At 40.2% G+C, this 25,878-nt stretch overlaps 1 protein-coding gene across 1 annotated transcript in view; it reads left to right on the forward strand.

Moving 5' to 3' along the window:
- Window positions 1–25,878, forward strand: part of DYM (dymeclin) — a gene marked incomplete in the record, with an annotated part of 2,754,049 nt that overhangs the window by 2,079,556 nt on the left and 648,615 nt on the right.

Consider the following 25,878-nt stretch of genomic DNA (forward strand, 5'->3'; position numbering starts at 1 on the left):
TTCTGCTTTTCTACATATGTGCCCAAACCACCATAACCTGTTCTCTTTGATATTTTCTGTAATTGGAGCTACTTTGGCTTCTGCTTTTATGTCCTCATTTCTTCGTCTGTCCCACAGTGTGCATCCAACCACCTTTATTAGGCACTTCATTTCCATCACCTCTAGCTTCTTCAGCTGTTCTGACTTTACTGCCCAGGTTTCTGCACCATACAGTAGTACTGTTTGCACCACTGTCTTGTCCACCATACTTTTCAGCTTCTTTGGCATTCCTCTGTCATAGACTACATCTGATACTCTATGCCAGTTGGCTGCATCCCCTCTTGATTCTAGCTTTGACCTCTTCATTCAGACTACCCTTCACATCAACCAACCCTCCCAGATGCCTGAAGCTTTTTACCTGTTCCACTATCTTCCCTTCTGTCTCTATTCTCAGCTTCTTCTGATTTCCACAATTTGCTACCATTACCACCATCTTATATGTGCTTAGTTTCATCCCATGGGCCTTCAGATTTGCATTCCATTCTCTTATCCTTTGCTGAAGTTCTGGCTCAGAGTCTGCATGTACTGCCACATTGTCTGCATATAGCAGCTTTGCTGATCTGTCCTCTCCAACCCATTTGCTAATGTAGTCCATCACCAGTACGAACAGCAGTGGGCTCAGAGCTGAGCCGTGGTGTACACCCACTCCTACTGGGAAACCCCTCTGTGAGTCTGAACACTGTTCATACTTGAGTCACTGGGTCCTTATACTGCACTAATTCAACCAATGTTTCTGGGACTTCAAACCACCACAGTACTGCCCAGATCAGCTTTCTTGGAATGCCCAGTTGGACTCTCTCCTCATTTTTAGTTTTTTGTCAAGTTTAACAAAGTCAACAAAAGTCCAGTCTTTTCTTAACCACTTTTATTTGCTGAGCCATATTTCACAAATGTGATTGATGCTTTATAATCTCTCATTTATTCACTAATTTAAGTTTTGCTGGTCTTCTTCCTCTTCATCTCCATTTCCCAACCCAAGACTCTGGTTCAAGTCCAAGGTTACTACACATTCTTCTAATAATTTCCTGTGCTTTTTTCTGTCGAGTTTTCCTTTGGAATTTTGGAACATGTTTCACTGGCAAAGTCTCTCTATGAGTTTTATTGTTAGAAGTATGAGAAGCAGAGCCCCCTTTTGCTTGCTGGCTCACTTTTTGTTGGATAAACTTTTTTTTTATTTCCTCCTTAGTTTTTATTGCATCAAAAATGTTTTTGATTAGCTGGGAAAGAATACTCTGAATACAGCAACCTGAATCTCACACCTGTCTCTCAACATTTCATGACTGCTGAGTTAAATTTGCTTCTCTTCTGCCTGATGTACAGTGAATAATCACTTTCCCCAAACACACTGTTGCCTCCATTTTTTAATACATTTTCCCCTCTGCCACAATTTGTAGAGACTGACTCTTTCTGCTAGTATGATTGCGTCTTTACTAATTTAGATATTGTCTACTTTCTCATGGCCAGGTTTGGATTATACACATGATGTGCCCTTTTCAATTAACAAATTCAGCTGTGGAGCACCAGTCCATTTGCTTATTTGTGCTTTCAAGAAAGCAATACAGTGTCCTTACACTGTCTGTATTAGAAAATGTCACGTTTTCTTTGCTCGTTCTATCTTCTAATTTTACTATTTTTTACCAGCTCTTTTTGAGAAGCCTTATACTCTGCCAGCCTTCTCTTCATTTCATCCCCTGATCTTTCCATTTTTATCAGTTCATCTAAATACCTAGTTAAAGCTTCTACTGTTTTTCCAGCCTTATGTTATTTGAGTTGGTATACTCCTTTAATTAATGTTTCATTTGATTATATCACCACTGAGTGTATTTCATTTGTTTTGTCCTCTAAATTACTGGAAATCATCTCTTTCTTTTTTTTTTTTAATCAAGAAAAATCTTTATTAAACCATCACATATGGTATAGGCATGCATACATTTATACAAATGAAAACAAACCACACCAACAAAATCCATGTTGCAAGCATTTTACATCACAAACTGTACTGACACACTCCCCGTTGCAAACATTATACATCACTTATAATCTACCCAATCATTTTCACTCAAACATTATATAGCTCATTTAAGTCCTGCCATCTTTTAAACCTCATTCTTCCCCTGTATGTATTGTTCCCACAATTCCCATTTTTCCCTATGTATGCTGCTACCCTTTCTAAAGATCTCATTTCCAGTTTTTTTATCTCGATTACTATATTCACTACTTCTAGTATAGTTAGTTTAGATTTTGATTTCCATTTTTCAGTAATTGCTTTTTTGACAGCCACCATAATTAGATACATGAAGGCCTTAGCATGTGTAGGCAATTCCGATTCTGTATTATAGCTTGGAAAAATCATCCCCCTCATCACATCAAATTACCCACCCAAGCATCTCCACCAGTGCATCCCACAGGGGATCCGTAAAGTCTGCCAACAAACAGCACTCCCAGAAAATATGTTCCCAGTTACCTCTTTCTTCCCCATAACACCTCCAACATTTTGCTGTCTACCTGAGGAAAATTTCTCTGGCGTCTACTTCGGGTATAAAATTATATACGTAAACATTTCCAAGCAGAAATCCTAAATCATCTAGATTTTGTTAACATGTTTGGGAGACACATATATGCTCCCATTGTTTATTTGTAAACTCCTTATCCAGTTTCTCTTCCCACTCCTTTCTAACATTCTCTGATTCTTATAGTTATCATGCAGTATGTTATATGTTGTACTGATTATTCCATTTTTAGTGACAGCTGCTGTTCTAGATTCTACTAAAAACCCTGCCAGTGCTGGTGTTTCAATTAGGACTCCCTATTATTTTCTCTTTGCCTGTATTCTTTTATCAGTCCTTAATAGGGAAGGCAATCTCTAACTTGCAATCCAAATAAATTCTTGGCATCTTCCCATTCTATCATCTTTCCCTCTGTAGTTACTTTCTCCTAATACCTTGATTCCTTTGCCAGTTTTCTCCAATAAATGCCAGCCCCCTCTTACCTATTGTCTGTATGCCTAATAGTAGTATTTCATATTGGCAGACTCTCCTTTCCCCCTTCCCATGTTGGCTTAGTTGTCAGGATACTTTATAGATATAATATTATGTATGATTATTGTTATTCTCCTTAAAGGCCTGCATCCAAAAATGCAGTCACTCCTTGTTTCTTGACCCCCCCCCCGTATCATCATCATCCCTTTCCACTTTGAGTTATAGTGACATTAACTGTGTAGCTCTGAAATGTCCCTTCAAATTGTGTAATCCCATTCCACCCTGTTCTGCTGGAAGACTCAGCTTATCATACTTGACTCTTGCCATCTTCCCCTCCCAGATAAACTCATTCAGCTCTTTATTAATTGCTATCCACAACTTCTCCGCTGGATGATAAAAATATGCCTGACCTATGTGTAAGACTAAAGGGACTAAAACATTTTATTTGCTTGTATCTTACTATCCATATCCATATAACAAAGCTTCCGTTTTCTCAGTTTTTGTATTATCTTTTGTTTAGTTTTGTCAACGTATCCTTAGCTGTCACACCAGGATCATTTTTAATCTATACTCCTAAATACTTCCTTTTATTATCTAACCATAAATATGGATATTGCTGAACCAATTCATATGTAGGTACACAATTTACCGCTATTGCCTTTGTTTTAACTTTGTTAATTTTATTTATTTATTTTTGTTTGACATTTGTTTACCGGAAAAGTCCAACTGGGCACAAAGCCCATTTTCAGCTGAGACCAGTGATAAAAGCTCCACAGTCATATGACAAAAATGACACAAGTATGCTACAGAAAGAAACGCTACAAGAACAAATCTTACATAGACACAAATAATTCAAGTCTTAACACTTGGATATGTAGGTAAAATCAAAGGTAAGTACATGTATGCATACAGTTGTTATTTATCTACAAAAAAATTAATACAGAAGTTATGGTATCAACATATTTCATGGAAAAAAAAGATTAGTAGGATGGGTTAGAGTATAATTTTAGGATAGTAATAATTGTCTTAGTGAAATATCAGTATAGCAGAAGTAAGGCTTTAGTGGAGTAGTTGGTGTCTCAGCTAGTAGATATCAGAATAGCTAAAGGAAATGTTAGATGGAAGAACTTTTGGGCAGTACTAGGGTAGAGCAGTATGGCCAGGCAGTATGTAGAAGTAGTAGGCAAGTATTAGATTAAGGGAGGGAAACATTAGATGGGATAGTATGAGTAGCAGAGGTAAAAATTAAATGGAAAAGATGTTAATCAGTAGTAGGGTAGAGCATTAAGATCGGGCAGCCTGAAGAAGCAGCAGTAACTAGACAGGTCTGGTACATGGACAGATGCATTTATTGGATAAATGTCTTTTTAGTATTTTTTAAAGTAAGCAGTTTTAGTTGTGGATCTGATAATTTGAGGCAGAGTATTCCAGATTTTGGATATATGATAGTAGTAGAGAGAGTTACCTACAGTATTATTGGGTTTGGATACTTGTAGTAGTGATTTATTAGAGGAACGTAAGACATAATTATTGTATCCTGAAAAGATGTGAAACTGTCTCGGAATGTTCCACAACACTGTAATGTCTTTTTCTGGTTTTGTCAGGTATAAAACAAGATCATCTGCAAATAGAGACAGCTTTTCTTGACTACCATACCAATTATATCCTTGAATTTCTGAGTCCCTTATTTTCTTTGCCAATGGTTCTAAATGTTATGCAAATAAAGAAGAAGAGGACAACCCTGCCTGGTTCCTCTGCTCAAGCAGAAATTATCAGAGAGGACCCCACCCACTTTAGTTTTTGCCTCTGATCTCCCATATATCCTCTTAGTCAACCATATAATTTTTTTTAGGAAATGCAAATGCTTCCATTGTCCTGTTCATAAAGTCCCAGCTTTTTCTGCATCAAAACGCACAAACAACAATGCTATTGTATTGCATTCTGCTTTCCTCTAGATCATCACTGTTCTGTTAATGTTGTAAAATGTTTGCCTTCCCTCCACAAAACCACACTGATCCGTATCAATATGTTTTGGCATTACTTTTGCCATTCTTTTAGCCATTATAGATATGAACACTTTATAATCATGGATGTTAAGTTGTCAATCTCGCCTTCATTCTTGCTGGATGGGTTCTACTTGCTAAGCTCAAAAGTCACTTCCACCAGCTTGAGGCAGCCCTATATCCCATGATGCAAGGCGGAGATTACCCAGATCTCGTTTGCCGCTTCGCTCATGAGGTAACTTTTTACCAGCTCCTGGTAAGTGAATTTTTTTCTAACTTTTTCTGACACTTTAGCCACCCCAGTACTTTATATATATATATATATATATATATATATATATATATATATATATATATGTATATATATTACTTTGTTAATCCCCGATTCACTTAGCCCTATTCCCGTTAGTGTCCCGTTCCATTTATTTATATTTTTACTAGTCGGGCCTTAGGTCTTTACCCCTCCTATATTTTTCCTGTCAGGGTTTGTTTGGGTGTGTCTGTGTGTTTTTTCCCTGTACTTAGTTTTTTGTTAATCTACTTAATTTTTGGACTGACTGTGTAGTGTGTTTGTGTTGGGACAGTCATGTCTAAAGAAGCTAGGGTCTCAGGCTTCAGGAAGTGTGACTCGTGCTGTCAGAAGATGTCTCTGTTAGACGGTCACACTTCTTGTATTTACTGCCTGGGACCTCTACACCTGCAGGACTCCTGTGCTATTTGTCACTCCTTCAGCCAGAGAGTCCTGCAGGAATGTAGAAACAAACTCATTCTCAGGGGCTTATTAAAGCCTGAGAGCTCCCCGGCTAAGTCCGGCTCGGGGAAGCCCTCAAAGCCTCCCAAGGCTCAGGCTTCAGTGTCCAAGCCTTCGTCCTTGGTCCGACTCCCTCAGAGTCGAGATCGGCTCCGGCTGGAGCCGATCCTTCCTTCTCTGAAGGTTTGGTATCGGCGCCAATACTCTTGCTTCCATGCCTGTGTCGGCTCCGGCTGGAGCAGACACATCTCTGACTCAGCTCGGAGCCGACAAGTTGTCGGCTCCAACTGGCACCGAAGGTTCTTCGGCTCCGATGGCTCCGTCGAGAAAGAGATCCAGATCTCCATCGCTGGAATCTATTCATTCGGCTCCGGCCTCTCCTTTACTTTCGGAGCGGAGCCATCGGAGCCGATCCTCAAGGTCTTCCAGACTCTCAGACCATGACTTGGAGATAGTGGTGAGTAGACTATTGAAATCACAGGCACTGGCCCAGATGATTCATAGCCCGTCTCAGCAGACGACCGCTATTCCACACCCTCCAGAAATTCCTCCTTCGACTCTCCTCCAGAGCTCGGAGCCGGATCTTATTGGAACTGTGACTGTTGGTGCTTCGGAGCCGATACCACTCCCTTCGGCTCCGTCGTCTTCGACTCCTATCTCCTCCTTGAGACCGTCCTTGGAGGGATCCGGTCGTCGGGCTTCCTTTGTCGGCTCTGAGGGGGCGAGTGGCATCGGACCCTTGTCCGACCCCGTTCTCCCCCTCGGAGCTTTGGCTTTGGTAAGCTCGGCACCGACATCTGCTTCGGAGCCTTCCCTTTCAGTGGGGCCAGGGATTCCTGTTTCCTCGGAGCGGGAGCTCTCGGTCCTCCCCAGGAGGGGAGCCTTCGAGGTGATGAGGAGTGTGCTAGCCCCCGAGCTGAGTCAACAGTCGGTCCCTTTAGCTCCTCCCTCTTCAGTGCCTGTAGATATCTCTTCCCACTCTCTTGCTCCCGGACCCAGAGATCCATCGCCCCAGGTTTCCCCATTGGGAATACCTTCCTCTTCCGAGGTTTCTCCTGATCCTTCAGGGGAACCCCTGCGTAAGAGGACTTGCAAGAGGAAACATTTAGACTCCCCTGAGTCTACAACATCAGATACCAACTTAGATGAGTCGGAGGGGTCCCCAAGATCCCCCTCTGAGGATGTCTCCTTTTCAGACATTCTTGAACTCCTGAAACAGAGGGGGAACTGGCCCTCCATTAACCCCTCCGAGGATGAGTCGGTATACCTGGAGGCTTTTGGATCTCGACCCTCCACCTCCTGGGTTTCTCCGCCTTTCGACCCCCTCATGGATGTGATAGCTCGAAAGGCGTGGGCATCTCCTGATTCCGTGGAACCAGTCCCAAGGAGGCCTTCTAAATTTATCATGGCTCCAACTGAAAAACAGTTTTTCACCAAAGGTGTCCTGGTTGATGCCATGGTGGTGGTGGCCACCACCAAAAAGGAACTTGCAGATCCTTCAGTACCGGTCCATCCTCCTAACAAGGAGTCTAGGACCATGGACAGGTATGGTAAGCGGATGTTTTCCTCAGCGACCTTTGCTATGTGTTCGCTGAATTATCTATGTCACTTCACCCGACTTCAAAGAGATATCCTCAAGGAATTGGGTGAGGTGGTACAGGATCCGTCAGCTGCTGGGGCTCAAGAGAAGATTGCCTCTCAGCTGGGAATCCTAAATTCCATAACTAACTCCTCCATGCGGCTCATTTCTTATGCAGCCGATGGAGCGAGCAGAGCTGCAGGTACAGGAGTGGCTCTCAGACGTGAGTCCTGGATGCGGCTTTGCAATTTTGCAGACCCCTTTAAGGCGTCCTTCACAAACTCTCCCTTCGATGGGACAACTTTGTTTGGACCTCAGGTGAAGGACACTTTGACCAGGTGCGAGCAAGATGGCAAGACTCTTTCTGCCGTAGGAGTCCGTTTCTCCACCCCTTCAAGGCCTTACCCCAAAGGTCAGAAGGGAGGGAAAATGTGGTTCCGAAAATCTCAAGGAGTCACGCCTGACGCACATGGTCAGTTTACCCCCAGAGGCAGAGGGGGTAATAACAACAGATGCTGCCCTAGGGGCAGAGGGGGTCCGCAGAACCAGGGCAAGAGAGAGTCTCTCTCTGACAAGCCCTTCCAGCATCCATGAGGTGTTGCCCGACTGCCCACCCTTGGAGGCAGTCGGGGGGAGATTGTCAATGTACCCAGAAGCCTGGCTTTTCCTTTCTCAAGACAAATGGGTACAGTCGATAATATCCGAGGGTTACAAAATACCTTTCGAGAAAAGCCCCTTTCCTCAAAAAGGATCCCTTCTAGACGTTCCACCCGGTCTAAGGGAAATTGCAAAGCTAGAGGTTTCAAAACTTCTAGAGAAAAGGGCCATCCAGCCAGTTCCAGCAGACCATTTAGAATCCGGAATCTACTCAAGGTTCTTTTTGGTCCCCAAAAAGTCGGGAGACTGGAGACCAATATTAGACCTCAGCAGACTAAACAAGTCTGTCAAAAAGACGAGTTTTCGGATGGTCACACTTCAATCGATTTTGCCCTTTCTGGACAAAGACAACTGGATGTGCTCTATAGACCTTCAGGATGCGTACTATCACATAAAAATCCACAGGCGCTCCAGAAGGTTTCTCCGCTTTCGGCTGGGGACCAGTCATTTTCAATTCAGTGCCCTGCCCTTTGGTCTCACCACAGCCCCCAGAGTGTTCACCAAATGCATGGCAGTGGTCACGGCTCACCTGAGACGTCAGGGATTCCAGGTGTTTCCGTACCTAGACAACTGGCTCCTCACAGCCACCACCAGGCATCAACTTCTCCAGGCCAGGGATTACACTCTACGTCTCTGCAGCCAGTTAGGGATTTCTGTCAACTTCGAAAAGTCTTCCTTATCGCCTTGCCAATCTATTACCTTTATAGGCGCAGATCTAGACACTACTCGGATGTCAGCAAATCTAACAAATCAAAGAATCCTGGATATCCAAAATCATGTTCGGATCATCCTACTCAGCAAAAAGGTACAAGCCAGGTTGGTCCTGAAAGTGTTAGGCCTAATGGCAGCTGCCATCACACTTCTTCCTCTGGCCCGCTTTTACATGCTTCTCCTACAGTGGATGTTGTTTACCCAATGGTCCTTCCAGCAGTTGCCCATGCGTCACAAGATCCTTGTCACACAGATCTGCAAGAGCCACTTATCCTGGTGGATTTCTTCCCCCCTAGTCCATCAGGGCAGACCATTTGTCCCCCCGGCCCCAGTAGCCACGGTCACTTCAGATGCCTCCCTGATCGGGTGGGGGGGGCATTATCAGGGCAGGATGGTCCATGGCACGTGGCAACCGTTCGAATACCACCTGCATATAAATGTCCTAGAGATGAGAGCAGTGCTTTTAACGTTGCAAGCCCTCAACGACTTTCTTCCTTTAGGAACTATCGCAGTTCACACGGACAACATGTCCGTAGTATGGTATATCAACAAACAGGGCGGGACCAAATACTATCCTCTATGTCGAGAAGCCCTCAGACTTTGGCAATGGGCGATCTCCTCTCAGCGGTTTCTGATAGCAACGCATATCCCCGGGAAAACCAACATCATAGCGGACAGGTTGAGCAGAGCTATACTCATGCCTCACGAGTGGCCTCTCAAACAATCTATAGCGGAAGAGATTTTTCAGAAGTGTGGCCCTCCTTGCTGCGACCTTTTTGCTACACCCCAAAACAGCAAATGCCCAGACTTCTTCTCTCTCTTTCCACTTCCATGCCATTCCCCCAGAGACACTCTAACCCAGGATTGGCCCCGGGGACTTCTTTATGCTTTTCCCCCTTTTCCGTTGATTCCTCAAGTGATTCAGAAAGCTACCGACTTGAGAGCCAAGCTGATCCTCATTGCTCCTTACTGGCCTCGACAAATTTGGTTCCTGTTCCTTCATCGACATCTCGTAGTGCAGCCTTGGCATCTGGACCCAGTTCCAGATCTTCTGATCCACCAGTCGGGTCAACTGCACCGGTCCATTCGTTCCCTCAACCTCACTGTTTGGTTGCTCCACTTCCTTCCTTAGCTAGGCTTCCTATGATCTCTAATCCCGTTAGGGATATCATAGTAGCTTCTCTAAAGTCCTCTACCAGAAGGATTTACTCTAGCAAATGGCAACGTTTTTCCTTTTGGGCAAGGTCTAAGAACATAGATCCCTTTACTGCCCCTATTGAGTCAGTTTTGGACTTCCTAGCTGAAATTTTTCACTCTGGTTCTTCTTCTTCCACAGTTAAAGTCCAGCTGGCAGCAATCTCGAATTTTCATGTCGGATTTGCAGACCAGAACATTATGTCTCACAAACTTTGCAAAGCCTTTCTCAGAGGGATCTTCCTGCTTAAACCCCCTGTTAGGGATCGCAGTGGGATCTAAATTTAGTGCTGGCATCCTTAATACTTCCCCCTTTTGAACTGGCTGCTACATGCTCGTTAAAATTTCTCTCTTGGAAGACACTCTTTCTAGTCGCTATTACTTTGGCTAGAAGGGTGTCTGAACTTCATGCTCTCTGTGTTCGTCCCCCTTACTTGGTCTTCCACAAGGATAGAGTATCTTTGAGAAGTAATCCGTCCTTTTTGCCCAAGGTTGCTTCTAAGACTAATTTAAACCAATCTATTGATCTTCCAGTATTTTTTCCCAATTATTCTGACAGGGCGGAACAAAAATTGCATTGACTAGATGTTCATCGCCAACTCAGATATTACTTGGACAGAACAAAGCAATCTAGAAAGTCTGATCAGCTTTTTCTTTCTTATGCTGAAAATAAGAAAGGTCTCCCTGTTTCTAAGGTGACCTTATCCAGATGGCTGTCTTCCACTATTTCTTATATTTATCAGCTTAGGGGCAAACAGCTGATCTCAAAACCGAAAGCACATTCTACCAGAGGCCTAGCCACATCTACAGCCTTTCAGGCTAGGCTACCCTTAGACACTATTTGTGCAGCAGCCACTTGGGCCACTCCTCATACCTTCGTCTCACATTACAAATTGGATTTGGCCTCCAGGGACAGGGCAAGTTTTGGTTCCACAATTCTCAAGAGTCTGTTCCATTGAGCCACCCAGGATAGAGGTGCTAGGGACGCGGTCCCATCCAGCAAGAATGAAGGCGAGATTGACAACTTAACATTTAGAAGTTATGTACCTACCATAACGTTCCATGTTAGTTGTCTTCTCTCGCCTTCTTTCTTGCATCCCTCCCTCCGGTCCCCCTAGCCTGGACAGACATTGAATTATCCTCTTCTCTGGGAGATTTCTCCCTTGGACACCAGTTAGCTCAGCACTTAGTTACCTGGGTTCCCCTTTCAGTTTTTCTCAGGTTAGTTTTTCTTCTTCCCTTGGGGGAAGATAATAGGTATTTTGTCCTCTAGCTACCAAACGAGATCTGGGTAATCTCCGCCTTGCATCATGGGATATAGGGCTGCCTCGAGCTGGTGGAAGTGACTTTTGAGCTTAGCAAGTGCCGAGTCGGAGCCGAGGATCGGCTCCGAACCCATCCAGCAAGAAAGAAGGCGAGAGAAGACAACTAACATGGAACGTTATGGTAGGTACATAACTTCTAATTTATTATTGAAATGGGCCTGTATGAAGCTGGATCTAATGGATCTTTACCCTCTTTAGGTATTACAGCTACCACTGCTTTCTTCCAGGATGTTGGTAGTTCTCTTAAAATACTGTTAAACAAAACCGTCCAGATCTTTATCCCCTTTTTTCCCCTCATAGCTTCCAAACTTCCACAGGAATACCATCTGTTCGTGGGGACTTTCCTGTAGATTGTTTATATATTACAGTTTTTATCTTATCTCCTCCCATCCTAACTGTTAGTAATTGAGCATCATCTGCCTCTAATCTTGCCATATTTAATTCTCCCATAAACATTTCCATTTGCATATTTTCTTGATTTCCATATTTCTCTGCTTTATACACACTTTCATAAAATTTCCTAAATGTTTCTAATACTGGAAGTCATCTCTTGAACCAAAGCTGAAGCTTGAACTGCATTTTGCTGAACAGCTGCAGGATCCTTCCCAGCCAGTATTTTATTTTCAGCATTTCTGGTTGATTTCTTTTCAGGTTTTCTAAATTTCTTCTTTATTGCCATCGAGGCCAGGTACTTACTAGCCAGTAACTGAATGTTACCAGTTTACAGTTTTAATGACACTCCTTTTTCTCAGTTTCTGTTCTCACACTGGAGGAGTTGAAATTAAACTGTTGACTATTGTGCAGCCATCTTGGAAGTCCTGAGTAGTTCCTTTCTTGATAGTTGTGTAAAAAGATGACACCCAGGTATGGAGACACACTGACACAGTGGCTCTTCTTAACAAAAAGTTCAGCCACATATTTTAAATTCCTAAATGACAGGTGATTTGAGTAGAGATTCCCAAGCCTGACACTGATTTCTGCAGCAGTCCTAGAAAAGACTCCCACACGCATACACAACTTTTGCCTTTGTGATATTAAACTGTTTTATCCATAAGTTGGATTTTGAACAAGGTATACTAGAAGATATGCACCAGATGATAGAGGCATTATCAAATTTTGAGGAAATACTTTGTAACACTGCTGCTGATGGAGCTGCCAGAGCCGCCAGATTCAGAATAGCCAGTAGCCGGCATGGCTATCTCAGGCTGATGGACTTTGTCTTACACACACTGGCAACATTTTTTTAGACTTCTAGTTTACTGGTCTGTCCATCTTTGGAAAAGAGGTAGAGGAACACCTGAAGAATATGACAAAAGAAGATAAGATCTTTAGGGCAGTGGGTGTAGAGTATTTGATCATACAACATATTTTCTAAACCCATATGTGGGTTTGGCAAGGCACACAGTTTTGCCTTCAGCAGAAGGTAGCTGGGATGAAACCATATTCCCAGCCCAACTTCAGCACATTTGTAGGCTCTGATCTGTCTACAAGTAGACAGCAGTCCTGATGCCATGTCCATGTGTCCCATTCTGGAGGCTCTTAGGGTCTATTTATTCCTCCACTTGTCAGCTTGGACTACCATCACAAAGGACAGGTGGATCAGAACAGAGATTTATTGAAGGTAGTCAATTCCCTTCAAAACAGCTCCATCCCAAATTTGTGTAACAGGTACTGAAGTATTTTCTTTACATCTTTGCAAGGCGCTGTTTTGATTCTGTACCCTTGCCTGATGCTCTACAACCTTAGAAAAGTTATGCAAGGAAATACCCAACCTTATGTTAAAGAGGCATCAAAGAGGTCACAACAGACCAGAAATATTTAAGATACTATTCTGGGTCCTTTATAATACTCTGAAAGGGAAAGTACCTCAGGCCAGTCCTAGATCGTAACAGATTAAGCATTTCCTGAGCACACTTCTTAGATGGGGCAGTCTGTCCTTGTTTATCAAGAGATGACTGAATAAGTTCTTCATCCCTCCAAGACACTTAATTGAGTCCAAGGTGTTTTACACTTCTGGGAAAGGGACATTTATTATCAGATCTAGTCTCTTCCACTTTGACTCATGTTAACCTCCCAATGTGTGCATTCAGTGTATGTCTGTGATTGCAGCCCCCAGAAGTTACGAGAGTCAGGTATTTAGATGACTTTACTGCTCCCGTCAGTCCAGATTTTGAGTGCTTCCAGAGAGTCTCTGCTTAGAATATTATAATTTTTGGGAATTGCAGTGAGTTTCTCAAAGATCCAGTTGATAACTTCACAGGATATCACACACTCCATTGCCAAGCATGTCTGCTTCAGAAATGTACATCATCTCTTCAGACCCAGGTGCCAAAGTAATCGATTCTAAATCTGTTTCAGCTCAGCTGTGCCTGACGTCTTTGAGATGAATGGCTGTGTCCTTTCCTTTGAGTCCCCAGTCCATATTTCCCTTCAGGGTACTACAGTGAACAGTGAGGTTTCAGTGGTGCCCAAATTCAGATTCTGTGTCCCATTCTATAAGAATGTCCAAATCCTGCCAGCAGCATCTTCATTTGAGAATGGCACTGGAAACCTGAACCGGTAGGGAAACCCTCCATTTGCCAAATCCACTAAAATTAGTCATCACAGAGAAGTTTGTTGTAATATAGAGGGGATGCCCTACAATGTGAAGACTTTAATGTGTTTGGATGTCTTAGTAGTCCAAACACCATATCATAATCTTTTAGATGAGTTCAGTTCTCACTCTTCATGTTTCTCAAGGGTCTTTCCTCAGGTGTAGCTACCACTGAAATTGACAATATAGCAGTAGTTTGACATATTAGCAAGTAAGAGAGTACTCGATCTTACCTATCTGCCAAGAGCCATCGAAAGTCTGCTTCACGGGTAAGTAATGTGCAATCTGTCTGCAGACCATTTCAAGCCTAGCCAAAAAACCCTATTCAGAATTTCCCTGTAGCCTCAAGGAAGGCAAGACACGATAGACTGAGAGAGAAATTGAGGCTGTGCATCCAGTTAACAAGGTTTAGCCTGAAGATGGTGCTACTGTGCTTTACATATAGTGGAAGCTTGTTCCAGATGTGAGGGATATCTTGGGATATGACTCTATCAAGCCAGTGTGTCTTATTTATCTAATGATGAAGGTTTAGTTCCTTTTAACTGGGTATTTGATGTACCATTAGCTCTGCAAAGGAATAGTAGATCAAATAGGGTTGGATCTTTCATGGCACGAAAGGCTAGACATAGATCTCCATGGAGGAGTCAGTAAGAGACTGAGTACAGAGAAAGGATTGCCAGTCACTCCTGATAACTAAGATTTTTGGGAAGACTGGTGTGTCTGGATGTTTCAGGAATTGAAAATGCACATAATCCATTCAGTCAGTCTGTTTCCTGCTGACTAGTCATATTCCACAAGAGACCATTTACCTTCCAGGTGGGCTAAATTGCTTCTTAGTGATGTTCCACAAATGTTCTCTTTTGCACACAGTGGCTTGCAAGTTGCCAAAACTATGAGGTGAGCCTCATTGCAGACTATCTGTTCCTCTGACTGGTGTATGGTGAAGCAACTTCTTTTTTTTTGTATCTGCTTTCAGTGGATAGGAGGGGATGTCCCATAGATGGTCTAGCGACCCTCCTGTACATTTTCTCCCATTTCCTTTAATAATGAGAAGGCCAGACTCCGCAAGGTGCAAGTCAGCATCATAGCCCTTGGTGTCTTTGCAAACATGGTTTCTAGTACTTCAGCATCATCTTCTACAGAATCCATTATGATTACAACCCAATGAAGCACTGCTGGTCCAGTATTTGTGCAAACCTCATCCAGATATTCACTCTTTTTGCCGTAATTTTGCTTTTTCATTTGCACTAATTGCCAGTATCCCCAAATTGTGCTCATGATGTGTACAGATTTCTTTTTTTCACATAGGCCATCTTATCTTTTGATTTACAAAGAAAAATGGACTTGCTTTTTCTTTCCTTTTTTAAATAAATTTATTAAATGATCCCTTTACATAGGCAAACATATCTTAACAGAAAACAAAATAAACTATATTAACATTTGTTGTCCGTTAAACCTCACTCCTGTTGCTTCTGAACATTATTCTCCTTGCATTCTTCCCACAATTTCCATTTATTTTTATGTAATTTGCCAATACTTTACATGCAGGTGGTTTAGAGTTCGACTTCCATTTTCTAGTAATTGCTTCTTTGGCAGCGAACATAATTAAATGCAATAAGGCCTTACTCTGTTGAGGCAATTCAGACACTGTCACAGCTGAAAATAATTATTTCCTTAGGTACAGGCATTTGCTAACCCAATATTTCTGATAGAGTACTTTGGACTTACTTTTTCTTATGGGTAACAGTTGGAGAAATAGATCCCTTTTCAGCCTTAGTCCCTTCAGTTTTAAGCTTTCCGAAAGTTTTGATTCTGAGCTTATCTATCAAAGTCCACCCTGTGGTCATTTCAGATTTCTAATCTGAGTTATATTCTTCTTCTGTAGCTTCATTCAAACCCAAAAAAAGCCTTCCTGAGAGGTACTTTTTTTCCCCTTAGTTTAGCCTCTTTTAGGGAATTTCGTACTACCTTGGGACTTGTAGTTAATACTGGAGAAGCTTACCTTTACTCCCCTTTGGCCTCTTCAGCTGACTCAAGGTGTATTATTTATGGAAGATACTTTATTGACATTGACATCTCCTACAATGATTTCTAAGTTTCATGCTCCCTCATTTAATTCACTATATTTGTTTTTTTTTCCACTAAGACACATTCTCCCTAAGAATAGTCTTTTCTTTCATGCGTAAAGTGGCCACAGAATCAAACCTGGCTAGTCCATTAGTTTACCTGTCTTCCTTCCTGAATGTTCCTGATCTGGGAGAATGTTTGCTCTGTTGCATGAACATGCACCAGTAGCAGAAATTTACTTTCAGGGTATGAAGTCTGTCCATATAGACAGTTGGTTTTATATGATTTCCTGAAGTGAAGTTTGGAGACAGGAAGTCTCCAAGCTTGTTGTTGTAGATGGCTGTCCAGTTGCATATATTTTCTTTTCAACATAAAGCATGGAAAGTCTCTCTGTACAGAAGCTAAGGGCCATACCATCAGGGTGGTAGCAAATTGTACAACTTTCTTAGACACACATCTGTAGATTTGACATTTGTTTGATAATTTTTTGCCCTTGAGTTAACATCTTTGCAACGTACTATAAGCAGAATGTAACATCCAGTCCTGTGTCTTCTTTTGAGGCCACTGTTACCTGGAGAAGGTTCCTATAGGAATGTACATACATTGAGGAGTATTTGCTAAGGATCATCTCCTGTACATATGGATAATGGGATTCCTCTTTTCAGATACAAAATTTATATTATTACCGTAAAAGTAGATTTGTAAAAGGCGGATCCTTCCTCCATAGGCTACCTTTTTCCTCACCTTTGACGAAGCTTGTTTAGAAATTCCAGTGACAGTGTAAACACTGTTCCCACTCAGATGTGTGCAATAGCATACCCTTCCCAAATACCAACCACAGTAAAGTGTATGAAATCTTGATGAGTGGATGGGAAATAGAAAATTCACCCCAGGGATCACTCCAGTGGCTCTACTCGACAGAGGCACTGGGAACTAAGGTTACGTGGTACGATGCCAGGGTAATCCTATGGGCTAGGCTTGTAAAGGCTCCAGGGATATTAGCCTAGTACACACCTATGAACCTATGAGGACCTATGTTGTTGCATTATGCATATTTAGTGAATATTATTTCCTATGTCTTTGCAACACAGATGGTAGCTAATGAGTATTCATAGTAGTGAGCTTCTAAACGTAGGAATGATGCCATATGCTATGATGCTCTGATTCAAATGCACTTATTCAGAGAAAAGGTTGATAAACAGACTTACCTGAAAAAAAAAACTGGTATACACATTGTCTGTTATTGCCATTTAAAATAGAAAACTGTGCTTACTTGCATGTAGCCTGAAATTGAAACTGAGAACAAAATCAAAGAAACCTTTAATATGAGACCTAACTTAATTTAATAATTTAAGCAGTTACATGTGATGGATACAGCATTTTGGCTAAACATGTAAAAATGGCTTTGTAATAAAAAGCAGTATAGAATACCGAATGACATTACTCAAATAAGTGGGCGGCCACGGTGGTGCAGCGGTTAGCGTTGCCGCCTCACAGCAAGAGGTTCTCCGGTTCGATCCTTGGCAGGGGTGCTTTCTGTGCGGAGTCTGCATGTCCTCCCTGTGGTCGCATGGGTTTCCTCTGGATGCTCCGGTTTCCTCCCACATCCCAAAGACATGCTGTAGGTGGATTGGACACTCGAAATTGGCCCTAGGTGTGAGTGCATGCATGTGTGTGCCTTCTGTGGAAGGTTGGGCGCCAGGCTGGCAACTCGACACCGTAAAACTCCACTGCCAATCATGAGCGGACAGTGATCCGCTGTGGCGACCCCTAACCGGGAAAAAGCCGAAAGAAGAAGGAAAAAGATTACTCAAATAAGTATTACACATCCCAACACCAGATTTCTCATAGTCACCTGAATTCTGAAAGTAGCATTGTATCATGACAGTAAACTTGAAAAACGGTATGTAATTTGAGTTAACATTGGTAAATACCCTTTGGGAAGATTAAGATTGCCTGTAATTTACTCAATTGAAGTAGAAGAAGAAATATGAGAATCTTAGCATTTTTTTAAATTAAACAAAAACTGGATAGAAAAAAAACATTTTATTATTAGGTTTCATATTAGGGTTTAAATTTAAGGGTTGAAAGAAATCCAAAATTACATCTAGATTTAAAAAAGATTTTTCAGAGAAAAAAATTTAATCCATAAGAAAGGTGTGGATTTTAAGTTGCTTGAGTTGTTTTATATCTAAGAAGGGAAGAGTGAGAGAAATGCATAGATAAGATAACTGAGCCACCCAGATTTTAACCCATAGTGGTACATGTGAATCATGAGATGGTTTATGTGTAATAATTTATAGTAATCATTTAGAATTTATGATTAGATAGTAAAGATAGAAGTCAGGCAGGGAAGCTTTCCCTTTCCCCCTTTTGAGTTATGGTGATTAATTTATTGTAAGATAAGTGAGTAGATTTTGGTTTCTAAATGAATTCATTTAAGAGAATGAATAATACTATTACAAAATTTTTAGGGATTTTTTGAAAAGAAGCTCTCATTAAAAAGTATGCTTGGAAAGACATTCTTTGTGATAATGGCAAAATTTGAGAAACAAGAAAATTTAAAGTTAGACCAGTGATTTGACATCATCAAGGGTCCTGGAGCAAGAGCCTACCTCTCAAACTCTTAGAGCATGAAATCTGGACAAAGCCACAAATAATGGAGGGGACAGACGGCCAAAATAGGGTCACTATTTAAATGTTGCTCTTATAAATTTAGAAAATTGATAGAAAAACAGGTTTAGCATTAGCACAATTTTTTTGAAGGATATGAAGTCTGAAAATCAAATGTCTGCTATTATTTTCCGACTTCAGTCCTCAATGATTTGCCAGAAAACTACAATTTTATGAGAATAAGACCAAAAATATAAGTCATAAATCTGGACATTTTGCAAAATCTGGACAGTTGAGAACTGTGACCATGAGTCTTGGGTAAAGTCCATAAGTATTTCCAAGAGAAACTTGTTTGAAGGTGCTGTAAACTGCTATTTTCTGGAATTATATAGTAACCTTAAAAGAGAATAGGATTGACTCATGCAGATTATGTCTAAAATAGGATAATATGGCAAAATAATTTATAGACTGATAAATTTTTGGAACAACAGAGTAGTCAACAGGTAGCTGTTTAAATGATCTATGTTTGCAGTTAGTGGAAGATTTATGTTCATAGGTAAGTACTAAGCTAGTTGCCCTTGTGGGCCAATATAATCCCAGCCAATTTCGCTTTATGTTCTTAAGTTTACGTTGGCTGTAAAGCTTTTTCTGATTTAGTGACATCAATACTAGTTTGATGTAAGTAGTAATTAAGTAGAGAAATAATGGACAACCTTGATGAATCCCATTTTGTAAAGAAACAGGTGGAGAATAAAGTTTGTTAATGTGTAATCTGGTTGAAGGGTAGAAGTATAAAATTAGGATGTGCTCAAAAAAGGTTTTGGAAAAATCAAATTTCTGCATTATTGTAAATAAAAACTTGCGGGATAAGTGGTCAAAGGCTTTTGCAGCATCTATAGCTAAAGTAAATGGGACTTGATTTTAAGAAAAATGTAGAATTTGAAGAGTTTCAGGAGAACAGTCAGTATTTCAAAGTGAGCATCTTTTTAACTGTTATTAGCAATCTGCTGATAGATGAATATGCCTGCTGACTCACGTATGCTACGTGCGTTATGTGTAGTGGGCGACTTGCATACCCTGTTTAGTATCAAGTCCATTCATGCAACATTCAGTTAGTCTGGTGAAGTTTCTCGACTTTTGAGAAATACAGAATCTCATCTCTCTTCTTGACAACATCTTCAGGTGGCAGGCAGGTCACAGGCTCTCATTCCCACCAAAACAAAAAAGACCAAAAATAAAAATAAATAAATGTTAGTTTGGTGTTATTTATTTTTCAGCTGAACACCTGTAATATTAAAAAATAAGAAGCTGCAGACACAAATAAACTTGAGCAAATAAGTTTTACAAATGCCGGTGGTCGTGGTGCAAAATATGAAATATTTCCACTAACTGCTTCCAGTGCTCTGACCAGTACAACCAGCTCCCCAGTGTTTTGAGGCTGTGCATGTGGCTTATCCCTTCCAAAAATGTAATGATAAATGTATATTTGTTTATATGGAGCCAGAAGGGGTCAGGGAGCAGCCAAGATTAATTCTAGGAAGCATAGATCCGAAAAACAGAAATGTAAGCAATTTTACTTATTATTATTAAAAAAAGAAGAAAACAAAAATGATTTGCATGGAGTTTTTTTGTGTCCCCTACAAGCAAGCACCTGTGGCAGATGATCATTTCATTCCACCCTTCATACACTACTGCTAAAGGACTAAGGCTAGGATACTAATTCCACAAACAAACTTATTTTCTTCAGAGGTTTGGAATATTTTCAGTATTTTCAGAGGTTTAAAAAAATCCAGCAGTAGGAATGTTATTGCTGTGGATTGTCAAGTAGTGTCCATCGATGCTAAAACCACGCTAGTTTGAAGCATCAAATGGACCAAAGAACATTTTTGTGTTTTTTATTTGTTTTTGCATACCCATCACCTTATTTAAAAATATTAACTCCATGACTGCACAATTGCAGAGAAAACTGGAAAAAACCCAGAAATATTAAATCATTGCCAATAAACATTCTTATAAAAAAACACGCTGGTAATGAATTTCTGTGACAAACAGAAGTTGACACGTTTCAGCTCCTGAAACTGTACTCAGCAAGTTGTAGCCTCATTCATTTCATACTTGATTACAGGTAGGGAAACCAGTAGAATACCATGTCTGCAGAAATGGAATAGATTTCAAGACAATTAAGGATATTTCTCTCACGGTTTAGAAGCTAACTTTGTTTACTCTCTCGTTAAGCATGCATTTCTGTTTTTCCTCTGCAGGCATTCTTTCTGTGAGGACATTCTTTTGACGTAACCTGCACCTGAGACACCAAAAAGACAAATCTTTCCCCTCTTGGGACTTGAATTGCATACTGAAAAGACTGACTTTACACATCTTTGTGTTCTCTGTTGACTTTGTTTCCTCTAAATTTCTGTTCTTGTTAAAAACTTCATGCATATGAATTTTTAAGTTGTAGACAATGTGTAGACCTCCTTACAATTCTGTTCTATAAGAGGGTACAACTAAAGACTGCTTTGTTTTTCATGCTAGATTGCTAGATGTGCGTTGCATGTCTGTTTGGAGCAGTGTATCTAGGTCCCAGTGTTCTACTCAAAATACTATGCAAAAAAAAAAAAAAAAACTTTCATAAAAATCACACCAACAGTTTAAATCCTTCAGGAAAAGAAATAAGGACATTCATGTTTCAAAACGGTCCATATTTAAGTGACTGGGTCACAGTTTTGCTCTTTATTATGATAAATGGTGCAGTGTACAACATGGTGATATTAGCACTTATTTCCTCTAGGGCAGCAGCTATGTCCTCAGCTTCTTTTAAAAAGGCATACATTCATACAGAGCATTCTAGAGGCAGAAGCATGGACTGTACAATGCATACATTTATGCATTATAAGGCATTTTAATTTTGAAGCTGATTGCAGGTTAGGACAGATTTTGACACTGCCTGTGCTACAAGGAATTGGTAACTGTCCCTGTTCATTATACCCTTTTACTCCTTGGGATCTTTAAACTGGTCTTCAGGGTACCCCTTTTAGTGCTTAGGATGCCACTGAAATATCATGATTTAAGTACCCCTGTCTGAATTAAGATAGTAGACCTGTGTGAGATACACATTACAAATATAGATGTCACTGTGACAATAAAGCTGCCCACTCTCCCTTTCCTTGTTTGCTTGTGATTGTTAATAGGAGTTTGAAATGACTGTTTAGCTAAACCTTGAGAGAAGGCTTTGTTTAATTTGCCAAACAGTTTTTTTTTGTATATGGTACTAAAAGGCACTTATACATTTATACAGATAGATTGCTCCACTGAAAGCACATTTTACTCATGGGGAAGTCTTTGACCATAGTTATAGAGGGTGCATCACAGTGTTGTTTTGCACAGCCTGTGTCAGTAGCTTTACTTGACTTTCGTGAGAGAGAAATGCTGCAGCTGAATGCAGCAGCTTATTTGGTAAGTGACTGCATATTTTATGGTTTTCTGTTAAACTGTCCTCTTCTCAAAGATGAACTGTTATGGCAATTATCTCACACAGCTGTACATTGTCAGCCTGTGCAGCATGCTGTTTCACATTGGTATTAAGAATTTTACTTTCTGATTTACTGTACTTGTAAATGGGCAATGAGTAATTATTACTGACACATGGATCTTTAATAATGCCCTGAGCGATCAAGGTAGAATCCCCTTGTTATATACTTTTCAACCTTATTAGGTCTCACCAAGATGGAATAAGTGGGAAGTCTGATTATGATATGGACAGAGGTAGCTTATGAATGCCTGACCCTCAATGTCCCATTTGGATGCAGGACATCATTATTCTTTTGGGAAAACTTGGCTAGGTTTAGAAAGGCCCCCATGGGTCATTAGCCTATTAACAGTCTACAAATGTATGAACTGAAAAGTTCAGCTTAAGAAGCCACTGATCTATTTAGTGCAGGGGTATGGTACCAAGTAAGATGTAAAAAAGCAGTAAATATCCTGCATCTAATGCATATAAATCTACACGTCTCAACCAGAATGACTAAAAATATTCACAAGCATTCCTTTATTAAGACTAGCCCTGAAAAATATTACAGTCCCCTTTCTTATAAAACTGTATGGCACACTCGTTAGTGTGATAGTAGTTGCATGTATAAAGCCAAACATTACATATAAGATCTGTTTACTCTAATCATTTTAAAAGATATTTAAACAGACCTCCACATGAATGCATATACGTTTTTAGTTATGTATTTTATCTGACTTGCCCTGCTGAAAAAAAAAAAAAAAAAAAAAGATCCTTCTTTAGAGTTGACTTACATGAGCTCAGTGAGTTAATGATTTGCTTAGCGCTTGGCACTGTGCTTTGCTACTGTATGATAATGAGACTCCAACCCAGACGTCTGGATTTACAGATCATTGCCTTAATTACTAAATTTTGCTGACCCCTATAACCATTAATAGACTTTTGTCTACACTGCAGCACACTTTAACCATGCTGAAAACCTGTGACACAGCCCTGATCAGAGCAGTGTTTTTACATTGCTAAGTATGTCAACAGCGGTACAGTTAATGTCATGCTGTAATAATTCTCTTTCATGTATCTTGTTAAATTAGTTGTATTTTTTATAACACTGTTGCTGTCCAAGGATTTCATAACCCTTAAATCTAGCAATGACCTCCTCCAGAAAATAAAATTGTGTGTATTTGATCTGATGTACTCCCAAGCTGTAGTTTTTCAGTAGTTATTACTCAAAATGTAATAGTAATGCATATGTGGGGTAGCTATGGTGTCAAAAACATAATGTGGATGCTTCACGTGTATTGAAGTACAAAAATCCATTATAATGTATAAACAACATATTAGCTGCTTACATAATAAGGAACACTGACCGTCATGTTGCACAAGGTCAAAGTAAACACAGCAGATTATTCAGTTATTGTTACAAAGTCAAGCTAAACCTTTTACGCGGTATATTTATAGTTTCTCATTTTAATTAACATTGCTGCAGTTTATTTCTGACTCCATTTATTTTTCTGTTTGTAGTCCTTTACTTGCCCGTCAGAAAACTGTACTTGTTATTGACAAAAGAACACCTCGTATAGTTGAGTCAGCAAGGATATCCACACAGAATTTTAGCGTCCACACTGTTTATTAGCCGCTTTCACAAAAGCCTTCATCAGAAATCAAATCCACAGTAAACTCCACCCCTTAAAAATACTACATTCAATTAACAATCGATTAATCATTCAAGCAACAAGAAGAATTAACTGTTTAAACTTTCTTAACATACGCTCTTGTATTTCTTAAAAAGCATTTAATATTCACTGCATCATTAAGCCCTGGACTTCTGTTCGAGCTCAGCTTTATTTGCCAGAAAGGTTCTGTTTGCTCCAAGTGTGATTTTAAATCACCTCCCCTTAAATCTAAATGCCCTTGTTCTATAACCGAAAATAGAAATTTCTTAAAATTAGGACATGTCAAGGTATGTTTTTGCAAAGCAGGTTTTGTGTCTTTCTTTCTAATATAACACTTGTAGCAAAGAGAAGCTTCCTGGCAAATAAAGTTGAGATCGGATAGAAGTCCTTGGTTTAATGATGCAGTGAATATTAAATGCTTTTTAAGAAATACAAGAGCGTATGTTAAGAATATTGTCTTGCTGACTCAACTATACAAGGTGTTCTTTGTTGGCGTTTTATTTTTCCTCGGGCTGTGGTATTTTTTCCTGTACTTGTTATTGTTTTATTGGTGCATCTGTATACATAATTTAGGATTGTGTAGTTGGATTATATTAAATTCATGCTCACTTCCCTCTCCCATTATTTATCTCTGAAATTGCAATTTGTTCTCTCTTTTTGCCTTTCTTGGCTTCTGAAATACAAATTTGAGTTAAACAGAATGGCATCGTTTGACTTTATTTCTTTGTTTTTTATCATTTGATTCACTTATCTGAGATTACTATTGCAAAACAAGTTGTCACTTGTATATGTGAAAGTGGCTGATTGCACTGGGTAATACCTTCCATCATTCTGACAGTGGAAAGCATAAGCATATTTTATCATTCATTGACACGCTGTCTTGGGAGGAAGCTGAACCATGAGGGTACATGTTGAACCTTACCATAGTCCCCTTCTTTATTTATTTGACATTTGGTGACCGGGAAAGTCCGTCTGGGTCAGAAACCCATTTTCAGCGGAGGCCCAGGGAGAAAAGCTCCGCTAAAGAAAAATAAAATATAGCAATATAAAATATACTCATATAAAAATATGAAAATGATATTTAACATAAAATTAATAACAAACACAAAACAATACCCAGTATACAGGTAAAACAGATAAAAGGTTTACACATACATTTAAACGAGAAACTTTACAAGCATAACTAACAGGTTGGTATATTACAAAGAATATTAGCTGTTCTCACACGAACTGTAAACAGCAGGTATACTGGTGAAGCTAATAAGCTGTATACCAATATTTATATGAGAGAGACTTTACAAGCAAATCTAGCATGTAGTCATCATACAAAATATTGATACTTCTAGTTGCAGGCATAAATTTTACAGAGAAAGTTCTATAGGATGAGATAGATAATGTATTTATCATGAGAGACATAGTTATCCATGATGGAGTTAAAAAAGTTTTAACAGTAAACAGAAACTGTATAGTTGGTAAGGTTATATAGATGAAATAATGGGCTATTCAGATGTAAGAATTTATAACGGGAGAAAGAAAATGTTAGGGTCAATGATAACAGTTACAAGTTGAGAAGGAATGAAAAAAAAAAGTAAAATGTAGGATTATAACAAAGGGAGGTAAGTGAATTGGAAAGTAGGTGGATTATTCAAAAGGGAGTTATTTTAATAGGAAAGGTTGAATAAGAGGTGCTAAGTGTAAGGATAGAGGGAGTTGACAGAAAGGAGTGGAAATGGGAGCAGGTATTTGTAGTGAAGGGGTTGGAAGTTAGTCTAGATGAAGGCTGAAACATGGAAGGGGGGAGGTTAAGTAGGAGGACTGGAGTTAGTCTAGATGAGGATGGATGTAAAGAATGGGGAGGGGCTAAGGAAGGAAGAGTAGGGGAGAGTAGAGGGTTTTTATAAGAGAAGGAGAAGGGGAGTATTAGTAAAGGTGCTAAAGTAGAGTTACAGGTGTGAAAATAGAGGCCTGGGGGAGAGAGTGGTTGAAGAGTAGTTGAAGCAGCAGAGGTGAAGGTGGGGGAGTATTATAATTGAGCTAAAGCTGGAGGCAAAGAGATTTGAGGGGGTGAAAGTGGGAGAGGGGTAGTTGAAATAAAGGTGAAAGGTAGGTGAGGGATTAGTGGAGACAAAAGGAGAGTGTAAGGGAGGAAGTGGAGATGGTAACGAGGTGGTTTTGGAACAAGGACATATA

This window comes from Protopterus annectens, chromosome 1.part1 (genome assembly GCF_019279795.1).
Source record: "Protopterus annectens isolate FY-2018-M chromosome 1.part1, PAN1.0, whole genome shotgun sequence".
Taxonomy (NCBI): Eukaryota; Metazoa; Chordata; order Ceratodontiformes; family Protopteridae; genus Protopterus; species Protopterus annectens.